The 19,518-nt window shown below is 39.0% G+C and overlaps 1 long non-coding RNA gene across 2 annotated transcripts in view; it reads left to right on the forward strand.

Moving 5' to 3' along the window:
- The window catches only part of LOC135411435 (uncharacterized), a 63,418-nt gene that overhangs the window by 19,909 nt on the left and 23,991 nt on the right, over positions 1 to 19,518 (forward strand). For both annotated transcript variants that reach the window (XR_010429148.1, XR_010429149.1), the window contains exon 2: positions 3,069 to 3,170. This is a non-coding gene — a long non-coding RNA (uncharacterized LOC135411435). The remainder of the gene's footprint in view (positions 1 to 3,068; positions 3,171 to 19,518) is intronic.

Here is a 19,518-nt window from a genome sequence, read left to right on the forward strand (position 1 = left end):
TTGGATACTTTTATGAGTCCTTTGAAGCCAGTTACATGGACAAAAGGGCATTTTGAATAATATACAAAGCAGTCATAACACATCGTGTGGCACTTTGCTTCTCCTTTTTTCATTCTCTTGAGGAGAAGGTCAAGTGAAAAGATGAAACTTCCCATGTAGAAATGACAGGAAAGGTGAGGGAAATCCTATTTAGTCAACATTCAAATTAATAAACTACTTTGTCATTTCAGAACTAATTTATTTCACATTTAAAAATAGAAAGTCTGCAAGAATTTCTTCTTTCTGACAGAGTAACTGATGATTGACAATTGTCCATTTTTTTTTTTCTGTTGACTGCTGAGATGATTGTCAGTACAGCCTTGAGCTGATAGAAAGAAATTTAAAGCTGAGAACCTTCTCGGGATAGAAGATATTTCACACAGTTTTACTAGCAGCTGCATATGTATGTGCTGGGCAATTGACTAGATTGGAAATGAGAATATATATTGAAAAAATATAATATAAAATGCCTAAGCCATGTAGATGTTTTTTAAAAAACAACAAAAATCCTTGTTATGATTTTTTTAGAGTTGCATTAAAACAACAGTTGATAAAAGGGGAAAGCTTCTGTGTCAACAAGCTTAGAACAATCACACTTTTCCAGGATTTTTGTTTCAAATTCAAATGGAAATCACTTGCTCATTGTTGTTTTGGTGGGGGTTTTTGGTTGTTGCTGTTGTTTGTTTGTTTTTAAATTCTGTTTTGCATGCGATTTTTAAGCAAAAGGCCTTTTTTTTAAGTGTCTGATGATGAAAGAAAAGTTGTCCTAATCTCTCTTTGAAATATGGAAAAAAAAAAGTTGAAATGACGAAAACCAGATTTGTTTGTGGGAGAAAGTGTATGGAAGACTTGTTTGAAAGTGTAGTTAAAATAATTTTTAGGATGTGTGGCACCAGATATACTAGATGTAATTTTTGGTTTTTTTTTTTTTTTTAATGGTAGCTGCAAAGTAGGATAAATGTATGGTTGAGGTTAGTCTTACTTACTAGTTCTTATTACTCTTTATATCACTTTTACAAATTTTTCAGGTGTTTAAAAAACCTAAAAGATTTAACTTTGAAATATCGCTGAAGTTTACAACTAGATAGGATCTCTCAAAGTTTTCTATGAGATGCAGCAAGCTGTTTAAATACATGCTGCCAGTTTCTGTGCTTTTGATATCAGGATTGTTTTCATGACCTAGTAATTTACGGGGGTTTGCAACTCAGTGGCCTTATTTTGCATGTAAGATTACCAGTGAAGAGCAAAAGCTACTCCTAGTTACTCTAAAAGGCTTGGCTTCTATTTCAGTCTTTTGAAGGTTACTTTAACCGAGGAACACTCCAACAAAAGTAGCAGCCTAACTTTGCAAGACATTTCCATCTGAACTTGTAATAAAAAGTATGTAGTCCAATTCACTCCCTGGGCAAGAGGGAAATAAATCTCCTGCTTAAGACAGCCATTATATCTGGTGCCACATATCAGGTTGTCTCTACAGCTCCCTGTTAAAATAGAGTTGTAGGCTTATTAGCATCCTATTAATATGTGCATAAAATGTAGTCTGTCTGAGCCCAAATACACAAGCTGAGAAATCAAAGAGAAATCCTTCACACCTTTTGCTGGCTTCATCCTGAACTTTTATTTAGCTCAAAACAACTTCCTTAGGAGAATTTCCTCTTCTAAAGGAAACACTTTTCTCTATACTTAACAGGGGAATACTGCATTGAATTATTTTTAGAGTGACACAGTCACCATTGGGAGAGAATTGCTTTAATCATGACATATGAATCTTAATTTTGTCTTGTGTAAAGTATCAATCAATTTGAAAAGCATTGACTCATCTGGGGCTTTCTTTCTTTATAGGTAAAGGTTAGGCAAATGTTGAGTAGAGAGTATTTTCACTTATTTTATCAAAAGCTTATGAAGGAAGAACTACAAAGGCTGCACTGTTACAAGTTTTGTTTTATTTGTATGAACAATAGTAGCATAATTGTTTCTGAATTCTTTAGGGCTTTATATATACTACAAAATTACCTCTAAAATTACCTCAGATTGGTTTAATACTGACTTAGATATTGCAGTGGAAAAACTTTGTCTTAAACAGTCATTGTAATTTAGAATTTGTTCTGTTTAGCTTATGTTAGTAAGCACTGGATTTAGGGTGAACTAATATAAGTCACTATTAAACTGAAATGAGACTCTTGCACAAGTTTAAAATTCAGCATTTGAGTGTTTTCTAAACCAGTGCAGCTTGGTGCTCAGACAGAGACTATTCTAGTTGTAAAGTCAAGTAGGCTGCAGTCTCATGCTAGTTAAGCACTGTCCTTTTTCCAGGCAGATAAACACCCTGATCATTTTCTCACGCAGAAAAGAAATTTGATAAATAAGTATTTGTCAGCTTATACACATCTCTGATAATATCTTTCCCTGCACTAGTAGTCAGACTATCATTTGACTATTACTGGTTTTTAACTTGTGTTGTTTTGGGAGCCATCGGCAACTGGCTGTGGAAAAGTGCATTTCCTAGCTCTTCCTGGTCCAAGCTGGTTCAAAAAGTTACACCTGAGAGTCTGGCCTGGGCTCCAGAATAATTTGAATAAGTTATCAGGAATCGTGGCACTTTGTGCATGGGAGAAGGATGCAGAGAATGAGGTGTAACTGTTGGATGGTAGTCTTATTCAAGGTGGCATTTCTATAAAGCAAGATGAGAGCTGCACTTGGGGAGGGAATTGGATAGATCCTTGCATGCACTGTTTTGTCTGATGCCTAGCAAAGTTCTCATATGTGCCTTATGAATTGTGAGGAATTGTTTAAAAAAAGTTGGGCAATTCTGTTAAAGCTTGAGGATTGAGAAAATTTCATTTGGCAATGGAAGCTGAAGTGCTTTTAAAATCAAACCAGCTATTTGTGTCCTTTAAATAAATCTAATTTTACAGTTCAGACAGTTTCCAATAGCTTTATGTTGTTCAAACCACCAAAAGTCTGTATTTTGTTCTTCAAGATTTTTTCTTCTCCAAAATATTTTCCCCCTTTATTTTCCTGCTTTGCAGTTGCCAGTGAAAGTGTCCCCTGAATTGCCTGCTGGTAACTGTCCTGCAGAACTGGCACCAGCAAGCTCTTCCCACACTGATGTGCCAATAGGTCTGGAAAAGGTACTGTATCCAATTATTGTTGTCGAAAAGATTTGTAAAAGTATGCTAATGCTTCTTTTTACAGGAGTTCCTTGCATACTGTTGCTCAGAGCTTCCACAGCATTATTTCCCATTGTATGGTAATGTCAAATAAATACATGGGTGACTGGGAAATGCAGACTTCCACTGCTGGAGCCTGCATGCACGAAATGGTTGAATTTTTGTAGCCTTGTCAACTCTGTTATGGGGGCCTCTAAGTCTAAAAAGAATCAACAGCTCAAATTTTCTTCTCTTCCAGTATTTTAAGCTCATTTAAAGTCTGATTTCCACAATGAGTCATATACATGGATTTAATGCAAATATGGAAATAAAATTAAATTTAAAAAATAAAACCCAACAATTCTTTTCTGCCCAAGATCTTTTGGTGGAGGAGACCATATCTGTAGAAATTAGCTCAGCTTTTTTTGTTGTAAAGGCCTGTAGATGTCTAACTGGACTCATGTTCATTTGCAGGCATGTCTGCATGGCCGTAGTGTGCCTTGGAGTGTTTTGGCTACACAGAAGGAAAACAGCAGTGGTGATGAAAATAAGCATATTTAAATATGTAACTGGGGTTGCTGAGAAACTTCAAATCAGCTTTATCCCAACCATTTAAACCCGGAAGTACTTGAGATACATTGAAACGTCAATATTTATGTAGCAAAAGTCTTTCGCACTGATTACCTCAAATATGCAGCACTTTTAAGTCAGCCTCCGGTTGTCCCCCCTTGGTACTTGTCAGCTCACGTCCTGAAGTGAGGCTGAGGTCAGATGCATGGATGGATGTAGGATATGCTTTACCTTGTGCGTGCCAGCTGCTAGCGGGTGTTTTGGTCCACAGATCCAGATCAGAGGTTGCTCAAAGTAAAAAACCCAAAGTGGATGCTGGGTCCTCGGTACTGCCCTTCATTCTGCAGGTTCAGCTTTCTCTGTGTGGTGCTAAAGTAAATGTGACCAGAGATGTGCACCCAGATTCTGTTAATTTAATTAGTCTTAATGTGTCTGTAGTGCATCTTAGGAGGTGTGAAACTCTTGGTCCTTGTTATTTGTACTGATGAAGTCTGTAAAAATGTATTAGGACTTAAAATCTTTACCTTGGATATGTAATTCCTTGGTATGCTAGCAGATAATCACTCATTTTTGATATTGACAGCTATATATTTTGAGCAAATAAAATAACCTAAAGACTGCGGGGCTGGTTGTGCCAGTCTGTGTTAAAAAATGAAGGTCTGCAGGAGCAAAGGATAGTAATTTTGGTTTTTTTTCTCAGCTGCTTTCTTCAGAAGAAAAAATTTTGGGGAGTATTGAAGAGAAAGGGGGGAAAATTGACTGCAGGGGAAACTGAGAGCTGGATCGTGGTCTAGTGGAGAACCTGCATCTGTTTCTCTGTTGAATTTAGCAGGTATGAGGAGAGCCCCCACCAAGTATGTCTGCAGTGAAGCAAGGCATTTAAGTATGTGCTTCAATGCTTCAAATCTGCCACCTTTCTGAACCCAGATCTCATAGTTGCTCTGCATAGGAGCGTACACATGTAATGGGTTATGGAGAGTAGAAGCAAGTGGGCGTATACAATGTAGGCACTGCTTTGCTCTGCTCATTGCCTGCAGATGTCCAGGCTATGACTGTCTGCTGTCTGTGAGCCAGCATCATTGGAAACTGGGGCTGTAAAACTGTAGTGTGTGACCTGTTGATCTCCATGGTGTCTCCTGGTGTTTCTCTTTTATGGTCCTTTTACACCTCTCTAGCCTTCCCAGTGCTTCCATTACTGGAATGCAGCACCAGACTCTGGAATAAGACAGGTGAAATGGTTGTAAACTAATAAGGAAATGAAAGCTTTTGCTATTTTCCTCACTCATTTTGGATTTCAGTAAGATTGTTAGCATGACAGCATTGTAGTTATATTTAAAGGAACACAAAATATGAATCACTATATGTAGGGCGGTGTTTCAATTGTGACTGTGACAGTTACTTATTAACACCTGAATATCAATATAGTGCTGGTAAAGTGTCTGTGAATCGTATCAACCAGCCACAGCGATGCAGAGAAGGGCAAATCTTATGTCTACATTTCATTGATTTGTGAGATCAGGATCTGACATATAGAATTTAGAGCCACTTTTGATCTGGTGCTCACTTAATCAAATTTTTATGCTTTTTACTCATTTTGTAAATATTTGACGTGAGAAGGGAAAATCTGAAAGGGGGTGACAGTAGGAAATGAGCAGAGCAAAACATTTTTGAGTTTAGTTTATCCAGGGCTTCTGATGTAGCCTATTGTTTTTTCCATGCAGGGAGAAACTGGGCACCCAGTGACTGAAATTACATATGTTACTAGTACAAGCCTGAAATTTCAATTTCTTTAACAGTTAGCCTTGCAGGAATGCCAAGTGTGAATTTCATGAAAGTATTAAATATTGCTGCCTATTTAATGTAAATATTAGTGGTTTAAAAGAACTTGCAAACTGTGCCCATTTGGTCTGAGTAGTTTTTTGTTCTGAGATTTTTGTTTGTGTGGAATTACCTACATTTATAGGTAATAAACGCACACATTTACTATACTTATCTGCAAGGGAGAAATAGTGCTATTGGTTTTAGCAGTGGAAGAGGTATCACTGAGAGATACTACTAAAAATAGCTGTTCCTACTGTTTGCATGAATATTGTGCAAAACTTAAACAGAACCTTGAACTCCTGGAGAACAACAGATGTGGAAAAACTATTGTCTCTAATTGACACTGTGGTGTCAAATGAATAGAAGCAGTGAGCTGAACAAGTTCTTCCTCTGAGTTAAGCTGCATTTCTGATCTCTTGGGTGATGCTATGTTCCCACCCTTCCCTTTGGCTAGCACTGAACGATCTGTGCTTTACTCGGTAACATGCTCCCAGTAAATGTTTCAGATTTTTCTTATATGTCTGTCATATTTAAATGGCTATCAGGTTTGCAACAAATAATTTCTTACCATTTGGAATGTGAATCTCATTTTCTTGGGAAAAATACAACAGTATGAACCTTATGTCTTTAGGAAAACTCACAAAGCGTCCCCAAATCTCTGACTAAAATAGATTCAGTGATCTAGAGTTTGAATGATAGAGAGTCTAAGATGATTTTTTTTTCCATGGGAAATTTAAATTTTTACTTTCCTCATGAGCCCAGATATAATGTGATTTTTCACAAGTGTGTGAATCATTATAATCCTGCCTGATCTTGTAGCATGGGATTCCTCTTAACCTTAGCTGCTAAAAGTTAAGTATCTCTCCTAAGCTAGTAATCTAGGAAGTAATTTCCCACCCTCCCCCCACCTCCCCCAGCAGACAGCGATGCCAGGGTGATTCATCTCACCTGTTTTACTCACCTATCCTAGAATGGGATAAATGGCAATCTGGAGACACTTATCTCTCTTGCTTGACTACAGAAGGAGTCTCGATGACTGGCTTGGACAAGCCACCTGATTTCTAGGTGGCTATAGAGCAGGGAGACTACCTCTTTTGATCTCAGTGTATAAGATGTAGTTTTAAAAGATGTTTTCTTAGTGCTGAAAGGATTGCTTATATATATGCACACGCTCGTACAAATAATACCTTTCTTATTACTTGGTGTTTTGTGTATGGATTTGTGTACACTTTAATGATCAGTACTTAAATGTATAATTTTGTGTCCCAAATTTCTCTCAGAGAAGTAGCAATATGAAATGTATGTATGCGGATAAGTTAAGCAGGCACAACAACTCCCTTCACACAGAGGAACAGGGAAGCTCTTACTGTAATTGGGTGAAAGTCCTACCAGTTTGGTACCTGAGAAAGGCCAATCTAGGCTGACATCAAATGGAAGAAATAAACCTTATTCTGAAAAATCACTAAATGTCCACAATAGTTCTATCCCTTTAGCTGTGGAGGAGGATGTTTGAGTTCACATGTATTCATGGAGTGACACCTCAGCAGAGTCCACTCAATTCAATTCTCTGATAAGTCTAGATCTATGGAAAAGGGCAAGCTGGTTGGGCAAACTCAGGTTTCCCTAGCTGTAGTTTTTCTGTATTGCTGAGGAACATCAGTGCCTGAATTGTTTTGGTACACTAACTTCTGTGAAGCAGTTCTGCTGTCCCAGCATGCCAGGAAACAGTAACGCAGACTCTTCAGCACTTGGTTCCCTGCTGAGCCGAGAGGAACCACATAGGTACTGAATTTCTCAACTTTGGTGGCTGTATGGTCTCCTTGAAGCGCTGAGCTGCAAAGCAACAGCAGTGAGAACTTAGTGCTGCCACAGTACTTGGTGGGTCCTAGACACTTCTTGTGGCATGAGCACTGGACAGGTGAGCCATGGGTACACACAGGGACTGTGGGTTTTTTTGTCAATTATCCTTCTGGTTTCTAGGCTGCCAGTATCTGGGAATGATAAGGACACTTCTATACCACACACTTGTATGACAGTACCAAGACACATGTCAGAAGGCTTAAGGCATATAGCTGGTTATCGTTCAAAACTCATTGGATAGATGCTCTGAGAACTCTGTTGCAGAGTTTATCCTGGTCACAGATGATTTTCAGTGCAGGTTGGGGGGCCTGTTGCATGCAGAGGCTGCACAGCTCTCTCATGCTGCTGGATGAGCAGGATGTGGGAGTTTCAGTGAGAACTGTCAGCAAAGGCAGCGGAGGGAGCAAGGGGATGGATAACTGGGCATATGTTTGCCAAAAGCCAGTGAGGATTTAACATATAGTACTATTGGAAACTAACTCATCTGCTGATGTTTGATTTTTTTGAAATGGCAGAAATGGGAAAAAAATTATTAAAAATTAAGGAAAATCAAAGAGAGACATGGAGAGCTCTGAATTAGCACCCTCGTGGTCTGCTTTCCTTGTTGTCTTGTAATGGCAAAAGCATTGAGAAACTATAGGTCTTCAACTGATGATATTTTGGTTAACTTTCATCTAACAGTGATGATGGAAGCAGAGATGGCATATGTGAGAGCACCCTGTGGGTGGTTGATGAGACAAGGTTAATTTAGCGAAGTTAAGTGGATTGTTTCACCCATATTGTGTTATGTCATGACACACACTGGAAAGAGCTCTCAGTTCTCTGGGCTGGACTCTGACTTTCCTGTGTTCTTTGCAGTGCTACAATGCTGCAAAAATACTTGATTGTGGAAAAACAGCGGCAGGTTGTGAAGTTTTGGGTTGGGAGATTGCAACCAGCTTTTTTATTTTGTATCTTACAATTTCAGTGCAAAAGTGAGAATCTTATTTTGTGTCACATTTCAATAAAACTCTGTACTTCCTCAGGGAAGATGTGAGATTCAGTCTATGAGGCACTTTAAAAGGTTGGGTAATTTATTGAGGTTCTTCATATAGTAGATACAAAATATCTCACAGTTGGCATAAGGATCTCAAAATTGCATGTATTTCATGCCATGTTTTTGGCTGAAGTAGAGTATATTTTTGTCACTCTGTTAATTGTTGAAGACCTTGACTTAATTTAAAGAACAATATCCTTTTCACTCTGTTCTACCAGAAAGGTTGTGATTAGAAAAAATAGTGTTCTTGTTGGAAAAATCTGAGAATTCACATATGTTTTCTCTGTGAATCCATTTTCCTGACCTAAGCCGTTGAGTTTTGCATTGTCCTCCAAAAGAGAAGTTGAAAAGAAGTGAGAGACAAAGAGGAAAAGGATCACAGTATCTCAATTTTACTTTCTTTCCTGAAGAGTGTTCTCTTTGGACAGACAGTAATTGTAGTTTCTAATGACACAAACTTGAAGGGAAACAGAAGAAGACTACAAACAGGTTTATGGGCCTATCAGCAGGAATATGTGGCTACAAATTGCTGAGTAAATGAAACAGCCTGTTGTTTCCTAAGCCTGAGTTTGTAAGTGTTATGCCAAAGTATTTGAGGAGGAGCTAGAGCACCAGGCGGTGTAAAGGATACCTGCTGGGCCCTAATTGGTGCCCACTGTTGTTAATGGCTTCCTGTGGCTGAATGTTTACTTGTCATTTGTTTTGTGCTTTGTTTCCCAGCTACTGGAAAGAAAAAAAATACTGACCAAAACTTTATTTTGCTTTTAAGTGGACATCCCTGGACATCAAGTGCCATGCTGCAAATTGTCTCATAACACTAAGTACCTTGAGACCATTCCTCAGTCCTCTTATTAGCTGTTAGGCTTCAAAAGTTAAATTTGCTTTAAATATTCTTTCTGAATTTGAAAAATTCCCTGATTTTTTTTTTTTTGCAATGTATTTTTATTAGATATGTAATACATATTATATAACTAAGAAAATTATGCAATATAAATGTCTGGGGCTTTTTCTGCTGCAAGTTTGTGTATGATTTAACATTTTAAAAATAGCTCAGAGAATATCAGTCTATTTTTAGGCACCTGTTTTCCTGAAATGTCCATTTCTCTCATAAATCTCATTTTTTTGTGGGATACTTGTGAGTGGTCTGTGAAAGATGAAAAAGAATGAAAACTTGCATGCTCAGAGCTTCCCTGCAAAAGACTTCTCTTCCTGTATATGATGCAGTTGCTGTCTGGTTTAGTGGGGTTTTTTTCTCTTCCGATCTGAAGGGATTAAAAAGAAAACTAACCAGGTCAATGTTTCAGACCCTTTGCTTACCCTGTCCTTGGTTTCTCTAACAAGACAGCCTGTTATTACCAGTTGTGGTGTGAACACCACCCTGCTGGGAAAAAGGAGCGAAACCGCTATTTTTAACTAGGCCACCAAATAGTTTGTGGTGAATAACCCTGTACACACGTTGCTGATGAAGAAGGAATTAGAACTAGTAAAAACATCCTAATCCTATAATCTTAAATCGGCTGCTTCTCCTACACTGAGTTGTGGAGGTTTTGGGGGGGTTTTTTGAGCAGTATCAAGGGAGATAATCCTAGACTTCAGATAATAACACAGACTTCAGATAAAAAATACCTATATCTCAATTTAGCAACTAATTCTTACTCCAAGAATTTTTAGATATTTGTCCTTTGTTCACAGGGACATACAGCTTGATATACAGAAACATAATATAATTGCAAAGAACTGGATCAGTTTGTGATAAGGCTATGTTTGAGAGCCAGCTCTATAGCAGTAATATGTTAGATTTCAGACAGTGTTTGAGATGTCCTCAGAGGCAGACCAGGCAATGTGAGAGAAGATTTTCCTGAAGCACAGAGCATTTTGTCTGGGGACATAAATCTAATTTCTTGATTACCACTGCCTGTTGTTTCAGCTCTGTTTCACATACATATCTCTTCTATATGTGTTTGGCTCATACACCTTATGAATGCGCTGTCCACAGAGTATTCTCATACTATTTTCTTGCCACTCTACGTGACATCAAGTGGAGTTCTTCTTTATCAGGCATGGAGTTTGGAAGCTACTAAAATCTGAAGGAAACTTTACCCAGTGTAGAAGACCATGATTTAGATATGGAGTTCCAAATATTTAATCTGTGCTTAACTGGGTACTGGAGAGAGGGAAGGAAAATGGGCTCAAAATTGCCTGTAACATGTAGCCAGGCAGATTTTCACTTTGTAGACTGATCTCAGGAAAAAAACTCTAACTAATGTGGGAGCCTTTTTCTGTAATTTCTAAAGGACCTTGATCGATAAGAATAAAGAGGCATTTAAGCTGCTTTCACCTGAGTAGGACAATGGTGATCAAAAAACAGCAGAGGGAAGAATAAACAGATTTGCCCCATCTTCAAGGGGAAGCTTAGTGTATTTGAGAGTATCCTTATTCCTAATTATGTCTCTAACACATCTTCTGGCAGGTAGCGAGGTATTTGTTATCTTTGATTTATTTTTGTTATTGAGTATTAAATAATATAGTATTTTTATGTAACCTTTATCTCTCAGGTTGGAAGACTAAACTCTAGAACCAACAGGACTATAAAGACTTTTGTATACTGGTTCCACTGGGCTGTCATAATTGACAGCTCAAATAAAAACCTGAGGATATAAAATAACCAAAAATTTGGTTTCATACACACTTGGTCATAGCTGAATATTTAAGCAGTTTAGCTGGATGGGGAGGGGGGAAGAAAGAAGCCCCAAACCAAAAACTGACTGCAAAAAGTGACAGCAAGAAGGCAGCAAGAAAAAAAAGCCAGATCTTTAAGTGATATAGGAGTGTACAACTTGTTAAAACCAATTATTCTGTTCTCCTTTGGGTCACCTGAGAATCGAGTCCAGTAATATGGTATTACCCCTTTAGAGTATTTCTTCTGTTTATCACATTTTTTCTGCTTGTTAAACAAAACACATCCCAGTCTCTAGAAAAAGGAAGTCTAAAGTATATTTAAAATAGACATATGAAATTCCAAAATACAAAGTAAACTTTCAATTATTTTAATAAAAAAGAAGCCTCTGTGCCACAGTATGTAGACAGTCTGATTAATTTGCCCAACATGTTCTGAACGAGTGGTTTTTGTGATTGACTGTACTGCAGCATTAAACTGATTATTCAAGTGCGTTAATCTTTGGGTTAGGATGAGACATATCTTGATTTTGGTGTTGATAATTTAGGTATCACTTGCTCATTTTGATCCCCCCCATAGTAATAAGGAGATCATGTTCTCAGTCTTTATCTTGCTTCTCTCTTAACCTTTCCCTATCTATTTTATACCCTTATGTTGGTTTATACCCTAATTTTTACCACAATTTTGGAAATATGGACTTGGTTTACTGCAGCTATTCCATTAATCTGAACTTGAATGTTGAATCAAAGCTACCAGATCTATAAATTAAGGGAAAAGAGTATTAGTCGATTAAAACTATCGCTTTGATTTCTTTAGAGGTGTCTCAATCTCCATCAGTAGATCTGGAGCATAGAATACTCAGCCCTTATGCTCTGCTTATGGTATAAAATGTCTTACACAAATCTATGAGTACTATGATGCTAAGAAATTTTTAAAATTCTAGAGATAAATGCTAGTCTAGAAACTGAGTGTTGGAAAGATGTTGAAATGGAACCATTTTTATTCCTCTCACAAGCTTGCAGTAAAATTTTGATTATGGATTTTCTTCGAGTTTACAGTGATTTCTACCAAAAATTTGCCTTCTGGTACCCTTATAAGAACCATTATGGAGCAGCTGGCCACAATTTCTCTAAACCGAGGTTGTGAACAGCTGAAAAAAGTGAGCAATTTGTATTATAGTTAAACAAAACACTTGTGCTTTCAAACAGTGCTACTTAGACCGGTATTATGCCATCCAAAGTCATTCCTCCCTGTGTCTAAGCTGTACTTGGAACAGGAAGATAGTGGGGGCAGCTACCATGAGCCAGTCTGCTCTGGCAGACCCACTGCCTCAGTCCTTGTTGAGGACCTGCCTCCATGCTTCAAATGCTTATACAAGCAAAATAATTCTTTTGGTGATAGACGTTCCCTGAAAAAAAATAAGTTCTTCCATTAGAACAGCATTTTTGCCTATCGAGCTGTGGCTTCACTGTGGTTTTGCTAGAGTAAAATTCCACCCATGGTGGTGGAATTGCTCCCTGCCTTCCCTGTGGTATTCTTTAGTCAGACAGCTGCCTGGCAAGGTTTAAAATTTGGACCTAGATTTAGAAACATGCTCACCCAGTTTCTTAGTTCTTTGTAACTTCTCAGTTGTGAAGAATGAGGAATAACACCCCTGTGTTTTTCTTGGTGGGCTTGGGGTGACCCTTTCATTTCACTGTAAGTTTGACAGTGAACTCACGTACACCTGCATATCATGGGAATGACAGTGTGCTGTATAGTAGGAAGGAACTGTAGAAAGTTAGAGGAGAGGAATATTAATTATTCAAGCAGTGTTTCTAGGCTAGGGAATTTCTGTATCAGATTCAGGGACCTGCTCCTGGTGTTAGGGGGAAGCAAAAAATCTAAAGAAAAGAGTATTTGTTTAGGTATCTGAGGTTTTGATGCTCCATATGAAAACTAAGTGGCATGGAGGCAGGAAGAGTAAGGATATATAAGTAGAACAGTAGTAACAGATAAGAAAGTTGCAAATGCTTAGAAGAAGCTTTATTGGTGTTTGCCCCAGTGTTCTTGGTAGAACACCTTCCCTTCCAGTTCATTGTGGCCAGGTGTCTGGTGCAAAGGTGCTGTAAACAGAAAATGAAAAAAGAGTAAGGTTGAAGGATGGTGATGAATAATGCTTGAAAAGACTCAATAGCACTTCCAGTTCCAATTATATGCATAGAAGGGATTTGTTCTAATGTCTGAAAACTGTTTTGGTAAAAAAACACTTTTCAGATAAGTTGGTCATGAAAACTGCTTGGCTGAAACAGCAGCAGGATAAGAAGGAAACCAAAATATCTCCCAGTTTTACTTCAGGCCCCTTCTCACCTCCTCCCCTCAAACCCACTTGTTTCCCCTCTTTGTGTACAGTTCACCAGCTGTGCCCTGTGAGATGAGCTGGGGTGGGCTGCGTTCCTCACACCTCCATGTGATGCACACATCACTCTCCCAATCTGCCAGACTTAGCAGTATTTCTTGGGCCAGACTGTCAGGTTGCTGAGAATAAGTGAGGGTTTAATTTGCAGTTTGCATTCTTTTCCTAAGTACTACATGCTCTGGACAGAAGTCAAAAGCAGTTGTATGATTATGAACTCAACAGTTCCATCCATCTATCTTCTAATTTAATGAAGTCAGTTCTGTCCAGAAGGTATTTCACATGTTGGGCCCACTAAACTCAGTTATATTGCAAGGGACAAAAATAACATCCTTTTTCTACAGGAACAAAAAATGTGGTGAGCCTCAGTCTCTTCTTGCCAAATTAAATATTCTAATCTTAAATCCAGATTATTTTTTTTTGTGCATACACATGTGGTCATTTTGTTTTACCTGTTTCTTAATGATACTCCATTTGATGCTGTGGTATGATACAGCTTTTTTCCTCTTCTCAGAAGTGCTGAAACCAAACACTATAGTATATATAGTAACTGATCATCAGAACAACTTTCCCCTGTCTCCAGACTTGTAGTGTATTCATCACTGTTATCTAGATGATGTAACAATGTCAGCAATCTTAATAGTGTTTGTGTAGAGGACTTTTCTACTCCTTACCACTCGTCTGTAACATATTGGTTGCTTTCTGTTTTGACTGAAGAGAGAAGCTACAAATTTGATCCCGTGTTACAGGTGGCTGCAGTACTCCGACATTTGTCTGATGTCCCCAGCTCCAGTGGTGATGGAAGAGCCTGACAATGCCCAGCTACTTGCTTGCACAACTTTAGCTGTGTCTCTTGCGGCTGATGTCATTGTCAAGGGTGCACATTCTTCCTGTGGCAAGGATGCAGGTGACAAGTTAGGTTTTAGTTAAAGGATTTAAGCTATAAGGCTGAGGCCTTTAAGGTGGCCTCTAATATGAGAGGAAGAGCTGACTGATTTGGTGTGATGAGTGCTTTACTTTTGATCAAGGGAAGGCTTCAACCTCCTGTCCAGCTTACAACCTAGCCTCTCTCCTGCCAATCAGACTAGAGAAAAATGTACTGTGTGGACTCTGCAATGTGTAAAGCCTTGATAGACCTGAAGTTGCACAAGTCTTCTCTGTCAAACTGAAGATGCTGCTTACACCACTACCCCCAGCTGTAGTCCCATGTGACAGGATCTCCTCTATAGGATCACTTGGCATGGAGAATACCCCTGTCATCCCACTGCCACCATGGCAGCCTGCACAGCTGTAAACGGGACACTTCATAGAAAATCCCTGCCATGTTTTTTGGGAAGATGAGGGAAAGTGCAATGACACAGTTATCTTTTCTGACCATCTGACCTCTCCCCTAATTTCACCTCTGCCTTTTCTGGGTAGCACTCTAACTCAACAGCAGGTGGGAAAATAGCTGGTTATGACAGGCTTTGCCCCATGAAGATATCAACGTGCCCTGGAGAATAATAAATAAATGAAGTTTAATAAATGAAGAGCTACTTGAGCTCTGGGTAGGATTTAGCATTGGAGAACAGGGATTGTGAGAACTTTGCTTTGACTGAGATGTGGAGTTCTTGCCTTTGGCCCACAGTACACCAGATGATACCAAACAGGGTTTTTTGTCTGGAAAAGGGCTCGGGTAAGCAAATTTCACTCTGCTTTCTCTCTTTACACCTGACAGCTACAGTCTCCAAGCTGGACCCAGGAGTAGCTCACAGTGAACCCCTCTGATGAGCAGACATCCTACACAGAACAGGGCGACTTGGGCCTGCTTCATGCTTTTGTGTAGACTGACAGGAAGGCTTGGACAATCATGTATCACTAAAACAGATTTATTCCATTGCCATTAAAAGCAGCTTTGAGGCCATTTTCATTTCCACCTTTACTGTCTGAGTAGATGTCTCTATAAATTGCAGTTTTGTCTATCCTTAAAATTACTTTTCCATAGGATTCAGCCACCAGCTGACACCTTTAGGAGGATTTCGAGTAACTGTTATGCAGTGTGCAGAGCTGGCAAAGAGCAGCATGAAATGAAGGTGAAATTTACCCCATTAACAGAGCAAAAGTGAAAACACAAATATGTAATTGTTCTAATTCTTTATTTAAGGAAAAACCCACATATGAATGAACTACTGTCTAGTCTGGATTAGCTGCCAGGAAGCCAAGTCGTGCACCCAGAGAAAACCCTGGATGATTTCTCACTGTGACAGCGCTCTGGGTCCCCAGCAGCGTAAGTGACAGCAGAAAACAGTTCCCAAGTGCTGGCAGTGAGAAAGCAGCCTCTCTTAGCTTCTGGAAAGAAGTTTATTTGAAGCCACTTTTGAGTGACTCTTGGTAATTGTTCCCAAATGAAGGGAGGGTTAGCTGGGGTGTCACCAAACCGTGAGAGGACCTGGTCAGCCTTTCATCCTGCCCCAGGCCAAGGGTGGACCACACAGACCCTGTTTGCCTGACCCAAGGCAAATATGCCTTGGCTCAGTGCTTGTTTCTGTATGCCTGGCTGAGGCAGAAAGTGATTGTTCACAAACAGGTGAGAGAAAAATAAAGCAGAGAAATGAAGGAGCAGCCTTTTATACATGAAAAGGGGAAAAGGCCGATTGAAAATTACTTGAAAACCCCTGAACCTTTCAGGCAATTATATTGGCAAGATGATGCGAAGAACAAATGAAGTGCAGTCAAGGTATTTTTAGAAGAGAAAATGGAAAATAGAAAGTTCAGGCCAGGAGTTTAGATGGGCTGGTTGAAATGGGTTGGCTCATTTTGGCATGTCCAGGTTAGGGTGGCTTAACTGTGGTCCCATGACTGGGGTGGGGAAGGAAAACCAAAGAGGAAACATGGCACGTATGCAGATTGTGTTCTGGATACTGGCTTTCCTTCCTCCTAGTATTTTGCATATTAGGAATATATTTATGCTCACACAAGGAGTTGCAAGTAGTTATGATACTGAGCCATTCTGCAGTGATAACCTGTGCAATACAAGTGTATAGGTAGCCATGGGTGCAAGTCTGGGGACAATCAGGCTCAGAACGCTTTTGTTTTTCTCTGTGAAATACAAATGCCTTTCAATCAAAGGCCTGCTCACAAACTGGCACTAGTTTAAATGTATCTTTTTTTTTTTTTTTAACTGATACAAGCACTTGATGTAGGTTTTACATAGACGTTGCCTAGAGCATTTCCTGGTTTTGTATTGTTGCCCACTAAAGCTAGAGAAATATATTCAAATCCTATATTAATATTTGCTGGTGTGCTTCGGTGCTTATGCTCACAGAACAAACCTTCATAAATGTTAGCACCCTTGCACTTTCCTTAATTTCCCTGCTCCCATCATACAAAGCCAGGCAAGTATTCTTTCAGTTTTCATTTGATTCAGCTGTGCTCTTCAGCTTTGGTTAAATGAGGATCCTCAGACTCGTGAAGTTAAAATAGCTGTTTAAAATAATTTTCCTCTGCAGTTCTTGTTCTCTAGCTCTAACTGTAGTTTACAGCAAGGCCAACTTATTGTTATTCTGAGAAAACAGAATTTTTATGGAATTGCTGCAGGGAGCAACCCTAGACTAGAAGAGGACCAGATCCAGAGTTCACATTTCAATACTTCATCTGAGTGTTAAAATAGAAGACAAACCAGAATAGAATAGTTCAGCTGGAAAGGACCTACAGTGATCATCTAGTTCAACTGTCTATCAGTATGAAAAAACAAACAAACAAAAAAGATCCGTATACAAAATCTTTTATAAAGAAGCTGTAATTCTTGCAAATTGGTCCCAAATTGTAGCTATTAAAACAATCACAATGTAGGGAAAGAGATGTTTTTTTCTTTTTTCTTGAATGATACCACTGAGCATAGTAAACTCTGGAAGTGAATGACATTTAGCTGAATAGCAAGAAAATAGATCCCTTTTCCAGATGTTACTTATTCTTGGAACACTGTTTATGTCGAAGCAGAACTGCATGTATTTAACTGTTGAAAGTTGGAATTTTAATAAAATCCATCTCTGGCATCAAACTGCAGTCTGTAATCTTGGTTTAGGTAAAGACACCTACATTCATGGAGACTAGAATGTGCCAGACAGTCCTGTTGCAGAGAACAGCAGCTATGATGCTCCAGGAAGGGCTGCTGATAGACAGCTTGCACGCAGCCACATGGGCTTGAGAGTTTCCTGGAATAGGCACCAGCTGCTTCATGCTGCTTAACTTCTGTGCTAGAAAGCTTCCCTTGGCATGTTTGATTTACTAGTGTTGGCAGAGCATCAGCAGCCCCTAAGAAATGGTTTGTAGTCTGGCATGTTGAAGAAATCAGTGAAAACACTGAGAGCAAACAGGTTGGCTTCCTGAAAGGCAGAGTATCCTGCATCTGTAGCATGCATTTCATGCCTCTCAAAAGATAGTTAGATCTGAAGCATAAAGATGAGAGTTTAAATATGATAATTGTTGCCTTTTCCCCTGGAATTATTTTAACTGAAAGTAAACTGGGGGAACTAATAGTGTAAGTAAATTGTGTAAATGTGTAAGTAAATAATTTCTTCACTATCATCCTTATTCTCAGGAAATAAAGTTTGTTTGTAATTCTGCTGTGTGTTCCTCTTTCTTCCCCTACTTCTGAACCCACTGGTTGTTTTTTTTATCAAGAGTCCTAAAGGGTTTGTGGAAACTGGTATCTGGGAACAGAAGTGTGAGTCAGGCACAAATATGAAGAAGAGATTTTCAATGCAAGTTCAAGTTGCCTTTTTAAATGTCACTTTGAGGACATGTTCATCATTGGTACTGCAAGGAGCCAGCAAGTGAGAGCTTTTTCTCAGTTCTTGGCATAGAATTTAGGGATAATGGGCAGGAATTAAAAATTCAACAGTACAGGAAAGGAAGTCACAGAGGATATGGAGCAACAATTTTTGTTACTGCTGCTGCATTTTATTTTTTCTGTAATTAAAGTTGCTGTGAAGTGATTACTTTATGATATCTGAGTGCACCAGGTTCCTGGGAGTGTACTGCATATATGTCATTCAGTTCATCACAAGTGCAGAAAGACAGGAGTGGTGAAGAACTGAAAAGAAAAATATTTATAGTAGGTCAAGATGACCAAGACAGGACAAGCATGTTTTCTGAATGTATTTGTTTTATTGTGGAGGAGGATCTGAAAGGCATGAAAAATTCCAGCACTGGTAGGTACACATATTAAAATTTGAACAACAATGGAGAAAAGGAAATAACATAAAAGGAAAATAACATCAAAGGAAAAAGACAAGCTGCTCAGTAATATCTGCAAAGTTTAGTTTTAAGCAAATAGTCATCCTTCCAGGACAGCAAATCAGAGGTGCTATTACATGTGTAGTGCTAAACTGAGGGAGATCACTTTGGTATTGAGATGTAGATTTGTGAGCCATTTACTTACAGGTAATAGTTGTATCAGTGTGAAGAGAAGAGGCTCCCTGAGGAAAAGATACAGAATATGACACCCAGGATAGAGCTTTGAAGAGCTCTCACAGACAGGGGACAAGAGATAGTGAAGAATGAGGAGCCATTGGAGGGTGATGAGAAATCCATGTATTTGCTGGGCTGCAATGGAATATAGAGAACACATTGTTAGGGCTAGGGGGTATCAGAAAGGCCCATGATTTGCTCCTCACAGCCTAGATCAAACTTACAGTTTTTGAGCTTGCGTGTTAAAAATAAATTGGATATCTCTACTTTCCAGTTTAGTCATAACTTCAAAACTAGGGGCCAAAGCCAACGTGAGTTTTAAAGGAGAAAAAGTGTGACAAGGAAGGGTAGAAGCCAGGGAGAAGAAATATAATGCAGACTGTCACAAGGCTGAGAAGGGGACAAAACTGAGTGAGGTGCATGCAGTGTTCAGCATGGCAAAAGTGAAAAGGAAAAAGCCAGGATGGGGCAGGGAGGAGGAATTGACTGTGAATAGGAGTATCAAGCTTCAAATGGATGA

This window comes from Pseudopipra pipra, chromosome 3 (assembly GCF_036250125.1).
Source record: "Pseudopipra pipra isolate bDixPip1 chromosome 3, bDixPip1.hap1, whole genome shotgun sequence".
Taxonomy (NCBI): Eukaryota; Metazoa; Chordata; class Aves; order Passeriformes; family Pipridae; genus Pseudopipra; species Pseudopipra pipra.